Source organism: Urocitellus parryii, chromosome 1, assembly GCF_045843805.1.
Source record: "Urocitellus parryii isolate mUroPar1 chromosome 1, mUroPar1.hap1, whole genome shotgun sequence".
In the NCBI taxonomy this organism is placed as follows: Eukaryota; Metazoa; Chordata; class Mammalia; order Rodentia; family Sciuridae; genus Urocitellus; species Urocitellus parryii.
In genome coordinates this window covers 20,112,265-20,128,766 of record NC_135531.1, presented here as the reverse complement: position 1 = coordinate 20,128,766, position 16,502 = coordinate 20,112,265, and the positions used below count along the sequence as shown (strand labels likewise).

The window sequence follows — 16,502 nt, the reverse complement described above, 5'->3', positions numbered from 1 at the left end:
GGTGAGTCAAGCCAATCAAAGGGAAAATTATCATGGCTGAGCCTAACCTAGTTAGGTAAGTTCTTAAAAGGACATCTAATGGTCTGATGTACTTTTGCTGCTCTAGAATAAAGCAAATACCCATGTTCTGAACGGTCCTTGATAATTACATGGCAAAGAACAGTAGTGGCCTCTAGAAGCTGAGACTGGTTCCCATTTAACAGCCACCAAAAAAATGGGGCCTCTCCTAGGAATGTCAGTCTTACAGCTGCAAGGAAATGAATTGTGACAGCAGCCGTGAGTTTGAAAGGGTCCCAGGGAAGAATCACAGCTCCAGCTGACACCTCAATTTCAACCTGGTGAGGTCCTTAGCTATGGACTCAGCTAACTCCTACTGGGACTCCTGGCCCACAAAAACTGTGAGATAGTCAAGTTGTGTTGTTTTAAACTGCTAAGCTTGTGGTAATTTGTTACACCACAAACATTTGTTACCACAACAGGAAATGAAAGCAGGGCCTCAGTGAAGAGTGGTATGAAATCTTGGGAAACATTCATGCCTGCCCCTGAGAACTGGAGAATGACAAACACTGGTGCCTGCTTCTCAGCCGGAGAAGTCTGAGGATGAACAGTTAGTTACCTGAAACTGCAATCTGTAACGGCTTGATGAGGAGAGAAGTCAGCAGGGTATGTATTTATTCCAGGCCAAGTTGTCCTGCAGAAGAAGCTGGGAATGAGACGTCTCAAAAGAACTCTGCCCAAGAGAACTACCTATTGGGAAAAAGCAATCTCAGCAGAACGGGTTTGGCAAGGCATGTGCAGGAGATCAGACCGACACTAAGCCATATGCTCTGACAATGGACACTGATGGATAGCTGGTATCAGCACCAGTCAAGTCCATCCTTAGGGACATCTGAAATACCTGGAGACACTTCTGGTTTTTGAACTGGGGGCATAACGGATAAAAGCCAAGGATACTGCTTTTACATGCCACATGGCATGGGGACAGCCCCACAAAGCAAAGTGTTATGCAATTTGTATAGAGAGGCGATCAAGAGATATCCTGAATACCTCTCACTGTTCAACTAGTTTAACAAAGTTTTAATGATAGTAACCAGTTCAAAGAGAAGAGGATGTAACTTCAGCATGAGACTCAAATTTAACAGTGTGTTTTACAAGAAGGTAGAAGTTCCAGTGAGAGATAAGGAAATTTCCCATTGTCTAGGGTCAGGTTTCCTAGAAGCGGAGCCTGAGGCAGGGATTCTTGTGCAAGAGAGTCAGTAAGGGAATGCAACCTGAGTGAAACTCCTTCAGTTCATCTCCCAGATGCCATAACAAAGATCCTTAAGCTGGATGTCTTGAAACAAAGAGAACTTTCTCTGGAGGCTAGAAGTCTGACGTCAAGTCGTCTGTAGGACTGGTTCCTTCCTAGGGCACAGAGGGAGAATCTGTTCTGTGCGGCTCTTCTAGCTTCTAATGATGACGAGCAACTCTGGGTGTTCCATCCTTCCAGCCTCCACCTCCATCTTCACCTGGCACTCTCTCGGTGCCCGTGTGTCTTTCACCTTATCAGGACACCATCTTAGGGATCCACTGTACTCCAGTATGTCCTCCTCTTAACCATTGTATCTGCAAGAACCCTATTTCCAAATAAAGCCCTATTAGGGATTAGGACTTCATCATATCTTTCTTGGGAAACACAAATCAACCCGTAACATCCCCTAAAGAAATGAGGGTTCAGCGTAGGGGAGCCCAGGGGAGAAGTCTGGTCAAGCTATGAGTTTAGTTCATCCCAGCCTCATCCTCATCCCACATGGAGCTCTGAAGCCTGAATAGCATCAAACTCATCTCCTGTCAAGAGAAGGGAATAGAAGCCTTTCATACCCACTGAGTCACCCAACTTTGGGCTTCAGGCTGTCCAGGAAAGGAAGATGTATCATGCCAGGTAGCCATTTCTGGGTTGGATTTCCCTTCACACTAGCGCAATAGTTATTAAATACATCAGAGACACTGCTAGACCCTGGTTCCAAGTCTCTGACACAAAAGGTCTAAATTAGAGACTGAGAATGGCATTCTTAGCAGCTCCCAGGTGATGCTCTTTCCTAGTCCAGGGACCACACTTTGAGAAATACTGATGTAGGGCCATTTTAAGAAGGGGTACTTGTGAGTAGTCAGTGACCAACACAGAGCATTGAGGGGATGGGATAAGCACACTAACGGGTATAAAAGGAATCTGGGCAGGGCAGCAACAGTGGAATAACTGTTATATCCTTCTTTACAAGTCCAAGGATCATGGAGAATGGAAAAATAAAACCAGGAGGGCTGCAGGGGAATCAGTCTCCCCAGGAGAGAGCCAGAGTTTTGTTAACAGCAAAGAATGGGAGAAGTGCCCAAGAAAAAAGGCTGTGGGAAGAGGGATGATACCACTATAGGCTGCAGGTTGTCAGGATTAAAAGGCAGAAAAAGGAGCTCTTATTTTTTAAACACTCAGTGAGACAAGTGGAGTGTACAGTAATGAGGCAGGTGATTGTAGAGCTACAGAATCATTCTTAGAACTCATCTGTGTGCCTTGTGACCAAATTGGTTGTCAATGCCAATCCACCCCCTCGTTACAATCTCTGACTCTTTGAGTGGCTGTCAACCACGCAGCAACACCACTCATTCCAGGGGCCTGAAGAAGCCCATCAACTGTGCTACAGTCTGGTTACTTTACTGGTAGAGACAAAGCTTCATGGCAGCATAAAGCTGTGGCTAAAGCTTAACTATATGGCTCTTCTAGTAAGAGAGTTATCGAAGATTGCATAAAATTACAGCATTTTTACCATGCCCAAGAAAACGTTCTGTGGCTATGCAGGGTAAAGAAATTCTCTGAAATGAATTATAGGAAAGACAAATTAAAACAGGAAATTTAAAGAAACACTCAGAAATAAGTAAAAGGATGAATTAGCCTTGATGTCCACAGAAATTGCTGGAAGAAAAATCTGGGAATAAATTTAGTATTACTTCAACAGCATCAAACTGAACTGTGAGAACAAATGTGGAGAAAATAGCAAACTATCTCCACATTGAAAATAAAGGAAACAAATAGACTAGTTTTGGCTGTGTGTGTGTGTGTGTGTGTGTGTGTGTGTGTGTGTTTATTAGATAGGTAACACAGACTCAATTTTTTTTTTTTTAATATTTATTTCTTAGTTGTCGGCGGACACAACATCTTCGTTGGTATGTGGTGCTGAGGACCGAACCCGGGCCGCACGCATGCCAGGCGAGCGCGCTACCGCTGAGCCACATCCCCAGCCCCCACACAGACTCAATTTTGATCCTAACACAGACTCAATTTTGAATCCTGCTTTTTTTCCAAAAGAACTTCCTTTCATTTCAAGCTGAATGGAAAGTAGATAGAAAGTCTGCATAAAACAAGGAGAAAACTTTCTTCCAGAGAAGAGCATCCTTAAAAAAGAAGAAGAAGAAGAAGAAGAAGAAGAAGAAGAAGAAGAAGAAGAAGAAGAGAAAAGATTTTGAAACTGGGACCCACATTTTTATTCCCCTCTCAAGGCAGCTTTATGGGATAAAAGACTTAAAAAGATGGGAGTCTGAAATACCTATAATTTTACATTGGAAGGATATTTTATTTTTTTTCTATATATAAAAAAAATGTACTCTCACTAAAGAAATTTGGGGAAATTCAGAGTATTTCTATTTGTAAAAGTATGAAGAAGAAAATAAATGGTACCCATGATTTTACCATGGAGATAAAATCATGAAATACATATTTTTCTCCATTATGATTGAGATTATATTATTTTTATCACCTTATTTTTCCACTTAACATCATACCATAAATTTTTCCAATGTATAAAGGGGTCTTTTTGATGTACATAAATCAACTTTGTTTATACACTGTTAATTTATGCTATTAAATTACAAAGAGTGTTATCCAGAAATTTCAGGGTTCTCACTGCCAAGAAAGCTGCTATATTTTGATACCAGTGTCCAATGGGACAAGTGTGGGAAAGCAATAATTATATCTTTGTGTTGATTCATGTCTTGCATATCTGCCCATATTCTAGAAACTCTTTCTCCTACCCTACAACACTACCAAACTCTCAACAATACAATAAAGGAAACAAATAGACTATTCTAGTTTGGGCTGTGTGTGTGTGTGTGTGTGTGTGTGTGTGTGTGTGTGTGTTTATTAGGTAGGTAACAGATAGATAGCTAGGTGTACCTAACACAGACTCAATTTTGAATCCTGCTTTTTTTCCAAAATGAAAGTATATTAACTTTGTTGGGTTTTGTTTTCAGATTAAAGTAGCAATTTATGCTCCTTTCTAAAGTGTTAGTAATAGAGCAAATTAAATTAATGGGAAGAGTTTAAACGCAAACATGTTTTAAAACAAAAGGTAACTACTAGTAATCCCCACATCAAAAGGTAAATCCATCTAACAATTTTTTCAACTGGTAAAATAGTGTCCTATCTTTACCTAACTTGCTGAAAGAGTATAGTGTAGTGATTAAGAGTAAAGATTTTGATATCAACATTGTGTTTTAGTCAACTTTACATTATTAAAACAAAATACCTAAGGCAGCTAGCTTTATAAACAGAAGAGGTTTATTTAGCTCACAGTTCTGGAGGAACTAAAGTCCAAAAATAGTTTGACTCGGCTGAAATCAAGGGTCAGTGGGGCTCTACTCCCTCTGGAAGCTTGAGGGATGGATCTTTTCCTTGCCTCTTCTAGTTTCTGGTAGCCGTCAGCATAATTGACTTGTGGCATCATGGTCACATTGTCTTGTCTTCTTTGGTTTGTACCAATTCTCCCTCCATCTTATAAGGACACTTATAATTACATGTACATATCTAGATAATCCAGGATAATCTCTCATCGCCAGACTTTTAACTTCATCACATCAGTGAATCCCCTTTTCCATATAAAGTAAACTCCAAATGTTCTAAGATGAGAATAAGAGCATATTTGGAACCATCATTCAACATACTAAAATATCCATTAAAACTGTGTGTGTGTGTGTGTGTGTGTCTGTCTGTGTGTGTGTGTCTGTGTGTGTGTGTGTGTGTGTGTGTGTGTGTGTGTGTGAGAGAGAGAGAGAGAGAGAGAGAGAGAGAGAGAGAGAGAGAGAGAGAGAGAGAGAGAGAGAACAGAGACAGAGACCTTGAGTGAGACCAAACTTTTTAATTTTGGTACCGATGAGCCAATCCATCTATATTCCTAGGCACAGGCTGATCTCCAGAGACAAGAAATTGGTTGCTGCTCCACAGGCTTTTATAATCTGCTTTGAACACACCAGGTGGATCGTCAATTACAATATTTTCCAAGCTTTAGCTGAACAAAGCAAGTTCTAGCTCCCATCCTCTCCATGTGTTGTTTTCAGTAAATACACATTTGGTCTTGTGTGAATAAAAAAGATTTCTCCAGCCTTGCTTCAGGATCCATATATCCTATCCCATTTGTCTGATTCTACCACCCCCATGCCACCTCGCTAGTTTTTCAAATGCTTTAAGGAATAATCAGTTTATCTTAACAGATGAAACTTCCAGATTTTCTGTCTTTCTAAGGAGATTAAACCCAGGCAGTAAAAGCCAGAGGCCAACTTTCCTCAATAGACAAGAATTGCATGTCTTTATGTATATTGTCAAATTTTCTCAAAAAGAAAATAGAAAGTTGAAAAAATGACTCTCATGAGTATAATAATCAGTCCATTTTAATATCCTTCTAAATTAAAAGGAATAAGTGCTTAAGAATTCATGCCAAATAAATACAATAACAATAGTGCATTTGGAAGATTACATTCATTCCAAATAAATACAATGACAATAGTGCATTTGGAGGATTACATACATGCTGGGAGAAAAAGTGCTAAGACCTCCTAGTTGATATAGGCAGTTATACCAGTCAGGTTCTAGACTCATTTGATTTCCTTGGTTTAAACAAAAATGTGAAGGTACACAGATCTTACAAAACTTCTGATGTATATTCATTTCACTTCAGAATTTGTTTCTTCAGAAGCAGGTAGATCAAGGTCAAGAGTGCTAGCAGGAACTGGGTAGAGGGGAAAAAATGATTGGGTAAGTGTACCCTGAGTCACTCCTGAAAAGCCTAATACAACAGCCACAACCAGCCTTAGCCCAGAAAGCAAAAAAGCTCTTTGAGAAGTGGTGTGGTGGAATGAGGCTGAGAATTAGAAGTCATGAGCTCTAGTTCTGGCTTTTCTTGCCTCATAGTTACATGAAAAGGAGTTGTTTATAATAGGCCAAGAGGGAGAGTTTGAGAACCACAAAAGCCAAGATGATTATTGAGAACTAACATTCACATCAAATATGTACACATGTGTATGCACGCATACACACACATCTCAGAAATAGAAAACCCTTGATGAATAATGCGTATGTATTTTTAATTGCCATTCCACTTACCTTTGTGAAGGCATAACTAACTCAGGGAAATAAATTAGATCAAAACTATTCTTGGTTTAACTTCCGTAAATTGCTACTTACATTGGGAAAATAGGCAATTATCTGTTTCCAAGATCTTTGCTTATCTATTGCTGAATAACAAATCACGCCATGCTTAAAACAACAATTTATTATTTCTTGTGATCCTGTGTGTTGGCTGGGTGGGAAATTTTTGCTCTGTGCAGTGTCCACCAGAGTGCTGGGACAGCTGGAAGATATATAAAGACACCACTCAGGCAGCTGATGTGGGATACTGACTGGGAGCTCAGATGTGGCTATAGGGTCAGAGACTTGGGTTCTCAATGTGGTCCCCTCCACATGGTGGACTGAGCTTCCTCACAGCACAGCAGTTGAGTTCCCTGAAAAATCATCCTCAGTGCCCCAAATCAGAAACTGCTGATCTTTCACAGAATTGGGGCTTGAACCCATGCTAGGAAAGTGCTTTGCCTCGAGCTACATCTTGAGCTAGAAGTTGCCAATCTCTTTAGGCCTAACCTCTTCAATTTCACATTGTCACCTCCACCACATTTTGTATTTGTCCAAAGAAGTCACTGGGGCAGCTCAGATTCAAGAGGATGATGGAATGGGGAAAGGTAGCTCACATCTCTTAATGGAGGGAGCAACAAAGAATCTGTGGCCACTCACTATTACACAAAAGCCAATGAATTAGTGGTACTGGATATGCTCAGGATTCAGAGACTGAGCTACAGGTAATGAATGGTTGAGCAGTTACAAACAGAGAACCGCTTTTCTCCAGCCTTTGTGTTACATAAGAAAATGGAAAGTCTTTATTATTGAAGATCCTGATATGTGGTTGTTCTGTTACTTGCAGCTAAATGTAGCCTAGTTACAAATCATTTCACTTTCATTATTGAGAATACCAGCTGCAGAAGCTGTGCTGGGACGACTTAGGAGACCAGAGTGAAAGAACTTCAGGGAAGTTTTCCTGAACAAATATGAGAAAAATTTCTCAGGACTTTCAGAGGTACGGCCAAGTCCTTGGGCAGATAAGTTGACAAAGTCATCACAGCTTGGACTTAACATGAACATGAATTGAATTGGATTCCCAGGCTGGTGAGCTACACAGGGCAGACATTGTCTCCCACGGTGTCAGGCTGATTGTACTTAATGAAGTTGTCTATTTTAGTGCTCCTGAAAGTGCCAATGTGCAATGAGATAAGGAGATCGCACCAGAGTTTAAACCAATGGTTTCCTTCACTGAGAAGTCTTGCCACCAAAAAAAAAAAAAAAAGTATGCTTATGCTTATATTCTAAAACAAGTTTTTGTTGTTGTTTGTTTGTTTGTTTGTTGTAAATCTCCTAAATCTCCTATCCTTTTCTAATTGGTGAGTTTGCAGATCTGTAGCTGCTCCATGGACCACACAGGCTAATGAGTTGTAGAGGCCAGGCACAGAGTCAGCCTACATATGATACTTTTACAAGGAAAGTCATCCCAAGATTCCATCCTGAAAACTGTTCCAATGATTCACAGCAAAGGACTTCTTTATATCTAAATATGCTGGCCACCAAATTAAGCTTCCTTTGAAATTTTCCTGAATATATTGATCAGTGTATTTGTAGGTATCAAAAAGTCTGAATCTATTTATTTTAACTATTAAACTGATTTGTGATTTGCTCCCAAATGAGAAAGTGGTAACTATCTAGTCAAGGTGATGTGATGTAAAGAAATTTTCTGTCCCATGTCACTTGCAATTTGATTTTTCAATTATACCCAATGTAGCACAGTTCTCTTTTTCAGGGGGTAAAATAATAATAATAATAACAACAACAACAACAACTAAATATCTAGGATGTCATTAGGAATTACATTCTATTCAGTAATAGAAACTGGAAGGCAGAGTAAGAGGAGGAGGAGACACTGGTTAAACAAATTAAGAGCTTCGTTTTTCTCACACAGAAATATTCTGGAGCTAGATGGCTCCAGGTTGGTATCCTGGCTCTTTGATGCCATCAGGCCCCAGGTCTTTTTCCTTTCCACTGGGCCATCCTCAGCTACTGCTTCACAGTCTCAATTTGGCTGCTCCCCAATCAGCGGTATATTCCTATTCCAGGAAGAAGGCAAGAATAAAGAGCAGAAAGCACACAATAGTTAATTCTGACCTCTTTTAGAAAGTTTTATTAAAGGGTCCACTGAGGAAATTTCAATTCCATATCTTCTTGGCCAGAATGTCAAGTCCTGGTCACCATGGGGAAAAAAAAAGATTTTTGTTCATCCCTCATATTAGATTGCCATAACAAAGAACAAAAACTGGTGACTTAAATGAAGGAAATTTATTTTCTCACAGTTCCGCAGGCTAGAAATTCAAGATCAAGATGGAGACAGCCTCTCTCTGAGGCCTCTCTCCTTGGCTTGAAGATGCCATTTTCTCTCAGTGTCTTCACATGGTATTTCCTCTATCTGTATCCTGATCTCTTCTTCAAAGGACGCCAATCATACTGGATTAGGGCCCACCCTAGCGACTTCTTCCTTCAGTCTTGGCAACCACGAATCTGCTTTCTGTCTCTATAGGATTTACCTATTCTGAACATTTTACATAAATGAAATCATACAACTTGTAGTCTTTGTATTTAGTTTATTTCATTATAATGTTTTCAAGCTTTGTCTGTATTATTACATTGATCAGTACTTCTGGTTTTTTTTTTATGACTAGATACTATTTCATTGTACAAATTTTGCTTTGATTTTAAGAGTTCATTATTATCAAGTATTTTTTATATTAACTCTCTGAGACCCTGGAAAGACATAAATAAATAAATAAATAAATAAATAAATAAATAAAAACTCATATTAAAATTCTACCCCACTTTATGGAGACCTTATGGACTTCAGTTATGCTATCTACAAAATGAAATGTTTTTCTTTTTTTTCCCCTACATCCTTTAAGTCCCAAGCTTCTAAGAGTCTTTTCTAGAGTTTGGATCTTAAATGTCCCCCACAAAGGCCCACATGTTAAAGGCTTGGTCCCCACCCAGTCTGTGGTATTATTGGGAGGTCGTGGGAACTTTAAGAGGTGGGGGCCTAGTGGTAGGAAACTGGGTCACTTACTGGGAGCATACTCTTCAAAGAGATATGTATCACCAGTCCCTTTTTCCTGTGGCTTCCCCACCACCATGAGGTAAGCAGGCCACCTCTTCTGCATGTTCCTGCCATGATGTATTGGGCTTCTACAGGCCCAAAGAAATAGGGCCAAGTGACGATGGATTGAAGCCTCTGAAACTGTGAGTCAAAATACTCTTCCTCCTAGATAAGTGTTTATCTCAGATATTTTGTCACAGTGATAAGACGCTGATGAACACAGTGATCTCATTGAGTCCCAGGATATCTTTACCTTTGATGAAAGAAAATATGCAGACTTGTGGTTCAGTTTTATCTAAATGGGTTACACTTTCCTATAAGATGTAGAAATGTTTTGAATGTTCTTTTATTTTTCAATTGTCTCCAAAAAAAACCACTAAGCTTTCAGAGGGACCTGAATTCAAATATGGATAGGTTTGTGAATAACTGGGTTTGGAGACAAATCAGAAAACCAGAATAGCTATGAAAATATTCAGTTCTCCCAGAAATTATACACTAAGGAATAAATACCCACATCACCTCATCATACTTTTGAAATGAAGAAAGAAGATACTGCTTTGACTATTCCCATCTTTGACTTTTGATGAGGGAGGAATTTATTCATGCAAATATACACACAGTTAATGGGTGCCACTTGTATTTGTGAATACATCTGGCTCAAAAACAGAAGAATCTAGTAGTCAGACCCACCTGCAATTTCCCCAATCTACACAAAAAGACAAGCCACACCCATCACATTTAATAACAAATTCTTTTCGCATCTGCTTTAACTGAGCTTGAAAAAAGGATGCCTGTTATCGGCATATTGTATGTTCTCATTCCAGAATCTCTTTCTTTCATTCAATTCACAGGGGACTCCGTGGGTGGCAGTCGAGAGGGTAGATGTCAGAATTGATTAATCCATCATTGTATATTTTATAGTGAAAAGAAAGATGAAGAGCAGCTGGGTAAGAAGTAAATAAGTACAGAACATCTGTGTGTATATATAAATGAAAATAAAGGGCTTGAAAGAACATACGACAAATTGTTAACGGGACTGGAATGCCTTAGCGAGGCACATGTGAGCAGATAAACTCAGGAACCGCTACTTGAGTGAAGTTTCTGGGAGTCCATAGACTGGAACACCTCAAAAAAGTGCTACACGTTGTACCCCTTTTCACCAACAGAGAGGCACAATCCTTAATGAACCTCTTGGGATTTGAAAACATCATATGTCACATTTCAGTGTCCGTTTACTAAGTGACCCTCAAGGCAGCCTGCTTTGAATGGAACCAAGGGAAAGAGAAGCTTTCTAGCTGATCTCAGCTTATGAGTATGCTTTATGACTTCCCATGTCCAATAAAGTTTGAAATGTCTGTGACTGATCTGAAAAAAATACATTCAAAGACTCACTGCCCTGCCTCCTAGAGTTTCATAGAAAAGTCATGCCTGCCTTTAAAATAACTATTTTTCTTCTGCAAAGCAGCTTTTGGCTTACTACTTACTGTGCCCTAGTAAAGACTCAATGCCTTCCTATATTAGTTGCTACTGCAACAAATTACTGTACGCTTAGTGGATGTCGTAGGTTGAATAATGGCTATCCAAAAATATCAAGTCCTAAATACCAAGCTATGAATGTCACTTTATATAGAAAAAGGTCTTTGTGGGTGTGATTAAGTTAAAGATCTTCAGAAGGGTTGATAATTCGGGATTATTTGAGTGAGCCTTGATTGCAGTTACAAATGTCTTCACAAGAAAGAGGTAGATAGAGATCTGATAGACAGAAAAGGAGAAAATACTCACACAGAAAAGACACTGAGAAAATGAAGGTCGAAGTTCGAGAGAAGTAGCTGCTAGGTTAAGGAACAGCAGCAGTTACCAGAAGCAGGAATAGAGGAGGAATGGATTCTCCCCTAGAGGAAGCATAGCCTTGCCTGTGCATCTGATTTATCCCATGATACTGATTTTCAGTCTTGTAGCCACCAGAAGAGTGAAGGAATAAATTTCTGTTGCTTTAAGCCACTAAATCTGTGCTAATTTGTTATAGCAGCCATGGGAAACTGATGCAAATGTATATATATGCTCTCTCGCTATTTTGGAGGTCAGAAGTCCAAAATCAGTCTCACTGGACTAAGGTCAAGGTGTTGGCAAGAGGAATGATTCCTTCTGGAAACTCTGAAGGAAGAATCCATTCTCTTCCTTTGTTCAGTTTCGAGTGGCAGCGGCCCTTAACTTCTGACATCTTCATCTTTCTTCAAAAATGTATGACTCTGATTACTGCTTTAGTTATCCCATCACTTTTCCCTCTGGCTGTGACTCCTCTTGTGTCCTCCCAGGAAGGGGTCCATTCATATAATCCAGGGTAATCCCACCATTTCAAAACCCTTGACTTTGTAAAATAAACAAAGTTCTTTTCACCATATCATGTGACATCTATAGGATCTGGGGATTTGGATGTGGACATATTTAGGGGCCATTATTCAGTCTACCATACTATCTAACTATCAGATTTCAAATGACTATGCAACCTCATCTTCCCATGATAAGCTGAGGTATTATCTGGCCCAGCAACCCCAAAGGTATGTGCAGCTGCACTCCATCTTCAAGGAAAAAATTATGAAGCTCAAGTCAATTCTGAAGACATCAGCATGTTTCATAAACTCCTGGCTTACACTCTCTGTACTCCTGCTGCTGATACACTGCCATATCCTTCTCATTTCACAAATGCGTCAGAAACTAAAAAAAAATAATAATAATAATAAAAGATTTTTCAATCATTCTACATAAAATGTAGCATCTTCTTTAAGTGGATTGCCCCAATATTACAGTGCCACTTATGTGAGGATAGCAAGATAGAATTTGGAGCGCCTGCACTTTGTTTGGAAATAGAAATTCCCTAAAAGTAAAGACAAACATCAATTCATGGACAAAGGTTACCAATTTGGTCAAGTGGTCAAGGTATTACAAGAAATAAGAATGGAAAATTGATGAGGAGGACATCTGGGGAACACCTAAATGATGGTGAGACGATTGCACTTTTCAAAGATGACCACATATCACATCTGTTTAAGTCAGCTTTTACGCTGTTGTTGCCAAAAGACCTAACAAGAACAATTTTAAAGAGAAAAAGTTTATTTGGAGGCTCACAATTTCAGAGATCCATAGACAGTCCACAGACAGCTGACTCCATTACTTGGAGTACTTGGAGCACCAGGTGAGATAGAACATCCATGAGAGAAGAGTGTCACTGAGGAAAACAGCTGGGAACTTGGCACCCAGGAAGCAGAGAGAGACTAAACTCAGCTCACAAAATATATACTCCAAAGGCACACCCCCAATGACTTACCTCCTGCAACCACACCCTGATTTCCTACAGTTATCAGCCAGTTAATCTCCTGATTGGGTTAAGGCTCTCAAAACCCAATCGTTTGACGTCTAAATCTTCTTCCATTATCTCACACATGAGTTTTGGGGGACACCACATATCTAACCCATAACACCATCTCACACGTGTCTCCTACAATATGATATTGACAATGCTCCCTTGAGAGGTGAAGTCTATATTCCTTTCCATGAGTCTGGGAAAATCTATGACTATGGTGAAAATTATGGCCCATGACCTCTAAGGCTAAACTATGGCTTTCTTCTGGTCCTCTTAGAATGCTTGCTCACCTTTGAAATCTAGTGACCACACTGAGAAAACCAGGCAGCCACATGAAAAAGACACACCTAGATCTTTCAGTCTCAATCCCACCTGAAGATCCAGGATATATCAGCATCAATCTCTATAATCAGAATAATCCAGCTCCCAGCTTTCATTCACCCAAAGTAACACTAAGCACAACACAGATGTGCTATCCCTAAGAGACTTGCCTAAATAGCAAATTCATGATCAAAATGAATTCTATCTTAAGCTGTTAAATTTGGGATGCTTTGTTACATAGCAATAGATAAGAGACACACAAGCTCTCAGAACTGAGAGAATATTCTCAAAATGTAAAATTTTTTGTTTCCATTATAAATGCTAACTAAAGTTCAAACGCTGTATATAAGACTCTCAAAAATCTGGTGGACAAGTAAAACTGTTCTGTGCATATCAGTCAGACTCTTTCCCCAGCCACCGCATATTTACTCTATGGGCATGAGAACAGGTCAGCATGGTGAGAGGGATGGGTTTCCCTTCATCAAGGCCAATCTGGCTACTTGTATTGCTGAGTGCTCAATCTACTAACAGCATAAACCAGTGATGACACCACGGTATAGTCTTGTAAACTAGTACTGATAGATATTTTTCTACACTGAAAACCTTTCATCATAGAGAGCTGGAAATGACCCCAATGGAGTAAAAACATATCCTGGATATAGATTATCTTTCCTAATGCTCCTATTTCTGTCATCTACAGATTTGCTCAATATTTTGTTCACTCGGCTACATTTTGTAAATGTACACAAAAATAAATAAATATGTGATGAATTGATGCCTGTGGCGGTCACTGACATTAGCATGTATCCTATTACTAAAAGCAGTCAGCCTTATAAAACAGTAGAATGGCTTATTGAAAACTCAGTTATGGTGTCACCTGGGAAACAATATTGTGTTAGGTTTGAATGCTTTCCTACAGAATGATACAGGTTGTGATTGAAAAACAAACAACAAGAGGCCAAGATGGAGTACCAGAATCCAAATCAAATCTCCCAGCCATAACATCAACAAAAGGGGACACAAGCATTTGAAGACACTATACATCAGGCAATGAAGGACAGATATCCCTGAGATCAGGTATCAAATGAGATAAGCTTCACGACTGCCCCAGCCTACTGTCTTGAGAGCACTTCCAGGCTGCAGTGTGGGGACAAGAAATCCTCATGGAACCTGGTAGGCTCCCTGAGTTAGGGAGATGGAACTGATGGGAATTTGGGGAGACCAAAGTGACGGAAGTCACATGGAAGTATATGAGAAGAGAGAATGACACACAGAAAGACTCCAGAGATCTGCTAGGGCTGCTCCTTATGTCTCCAGTAGAGACATAATTTTACATAGCCACAGATAATAGACACACAAACTCTCAGAACTGAGGGAATATTCTCTCAGTAGAGTAAGGATCATCTTATGAATGTGAGGAAATACTGTAAGCCAAGGAAAGAACAATGTAAAAGAATCAGAGGGAGCTGTGCCTTGTGCCCACACAGGTCAAGAATGGTGCCCACAAACCAGATGGAAAAATTCATAATCCACAGGGCATTTGGTAGAATACTGGGAAGGCTCTGACCTCAGTCGTATGAAGTATATAGCCCTAGACCAGTCTTGAAAATCCTCAAAGCAAAACCCAAAAGATTCAAACTGGACCCCTGAACTTATCTATCTGTATTAAAGGAAAAGGCTCAAAGAATGTTTATAGAGGCTGAGGATATAGCTCAGTTGGCAAAGTGCTTGCCTCACATACACAAGGCCCTGGGTTCAATCCCCAGCAACGCCCCCCCCAAAAAAAAAGAATGTTTACAGAAATACAAAAGGATACAGCAGCCAACAAGGTATGCCTTCCTGTACTGTAGGGACTCAAAAACTACAAACATTTCCCAGGTTCCTTCAAAACTAGGGTCCTAAAGGCAGGTTTTTATTTGTTTTGATATAGGGTTGGTTTTTTTCCCCCCAACTAAATGTATTTTCCTGTGACTTGGAAGGCAGATATAAGACAAAGACATTTTTCTTAATTCTTTGATGCTAAAGATATATGTACTCCTAGGCTGGAGTTGTGGCTCAGTGGTAGAGCGCATGCCTCGCATGCATGGGGTACTGGGTTCGATCCTTAGCACCACATAAGTAAATAAAACAAAGATATTATGTCTATCTAACAACTAAAAAATTTTTTAAAATAAAAAAATGATATATGTACTCCCTTTATTCTGCAGCCACATTCCTGTATCTAGGTAGGAACTTCATAGCAGTGATAATTGAGATAGAGATTTCCTGATTCATTTAGCAGAGTTCACTGAAATCTGAGCTGCTGAATCAAAAATTTCAGGAGGAGCCTCCCAATTTTGTGCCTAATAGTTAAAACAGAACCCTTTTCTGTTGAGGACAGTGTCATATTATCCTGAAAATATGGCCTAACTACCATTCCTCCAATCCTTCACACTCCTTATATTATACCTCTTTTACATTAAAACTGCCGGAATTAGGGTTGGAGTTGTGGCTTAATGGTAGCACCCTTGCCTAGCACATATGAGGCACTGGGTTCGATCCTCAGCACCACATAAAAAATAAGCAAATAAAATAAAGGTATTATGTCCATTTATAACTAACGATATATATATAAATAACTGTTGGAATTATTCCTATTTGTTAAAATAATATTATAGAAATTTGTACTAGTTAGCTATTGCTGTGTGACAAACTACCCACTCAAAACTTGGAGGTTTAAAACAGCAAATATTTATTATCTCACAGTTTCTGTGGGCTAGAAATTTGGGAGTAGATTAGTTTGGTGATTGTGGCTCAATCTCTGGTGCTGTTGCAATTAAGATATCAGGCAGGGGGAAGGGGCTACACTTCAGTAGGAGAGTACTTGCTTAGGAGATACAAGGCCCTGGGTTCAATTCTCAGCACTGAAAAAAATATAGATCAGGCAGGCCTTCAGTCATCTATGTCAGTCAGCTTTTCATCACTGTTACCAAAATACCCAACAACAACAACTTAGAAGTGGGAAAGTTTATTCAGGGCTCATGGTATCATCAGCCTGCAGATGGCTAACTCCATAGTTGACTTCATCCCTCTGGGCCCAGGGTGAGGCAGTAGTACATCATGATGGAAGGGCATTGTAGAGGGAAGCTGCTTCATTCATGACATCCGGGAAGCAGAAGGAGGGAACAGGATAAGGGACCACAGGGAAGATGAATCCTTTAAGGACTTGCTCCCAGTGACTCACTGACCATCTCCTCCAGTCTCGCCCCTCCTGCCTATAGTTACCACCCAGTCCATCAGTC

At 39.8% G+C, this 16,502-nt stretch overlaps 1 pseudogene; it reads left to right on the top strand.

Moving 5' to 3' along the window:
- Positions 1-642: 642 nt before the first annotated feature.
- LOC113191904 (heterogeneous nuclear ribonucleoproteins C1/C2 pseudogene) overlaps positions 643-16,502 on the top strand; it is an 85,844-nt pseudogene continuing 69,984 nt past the window's right edge.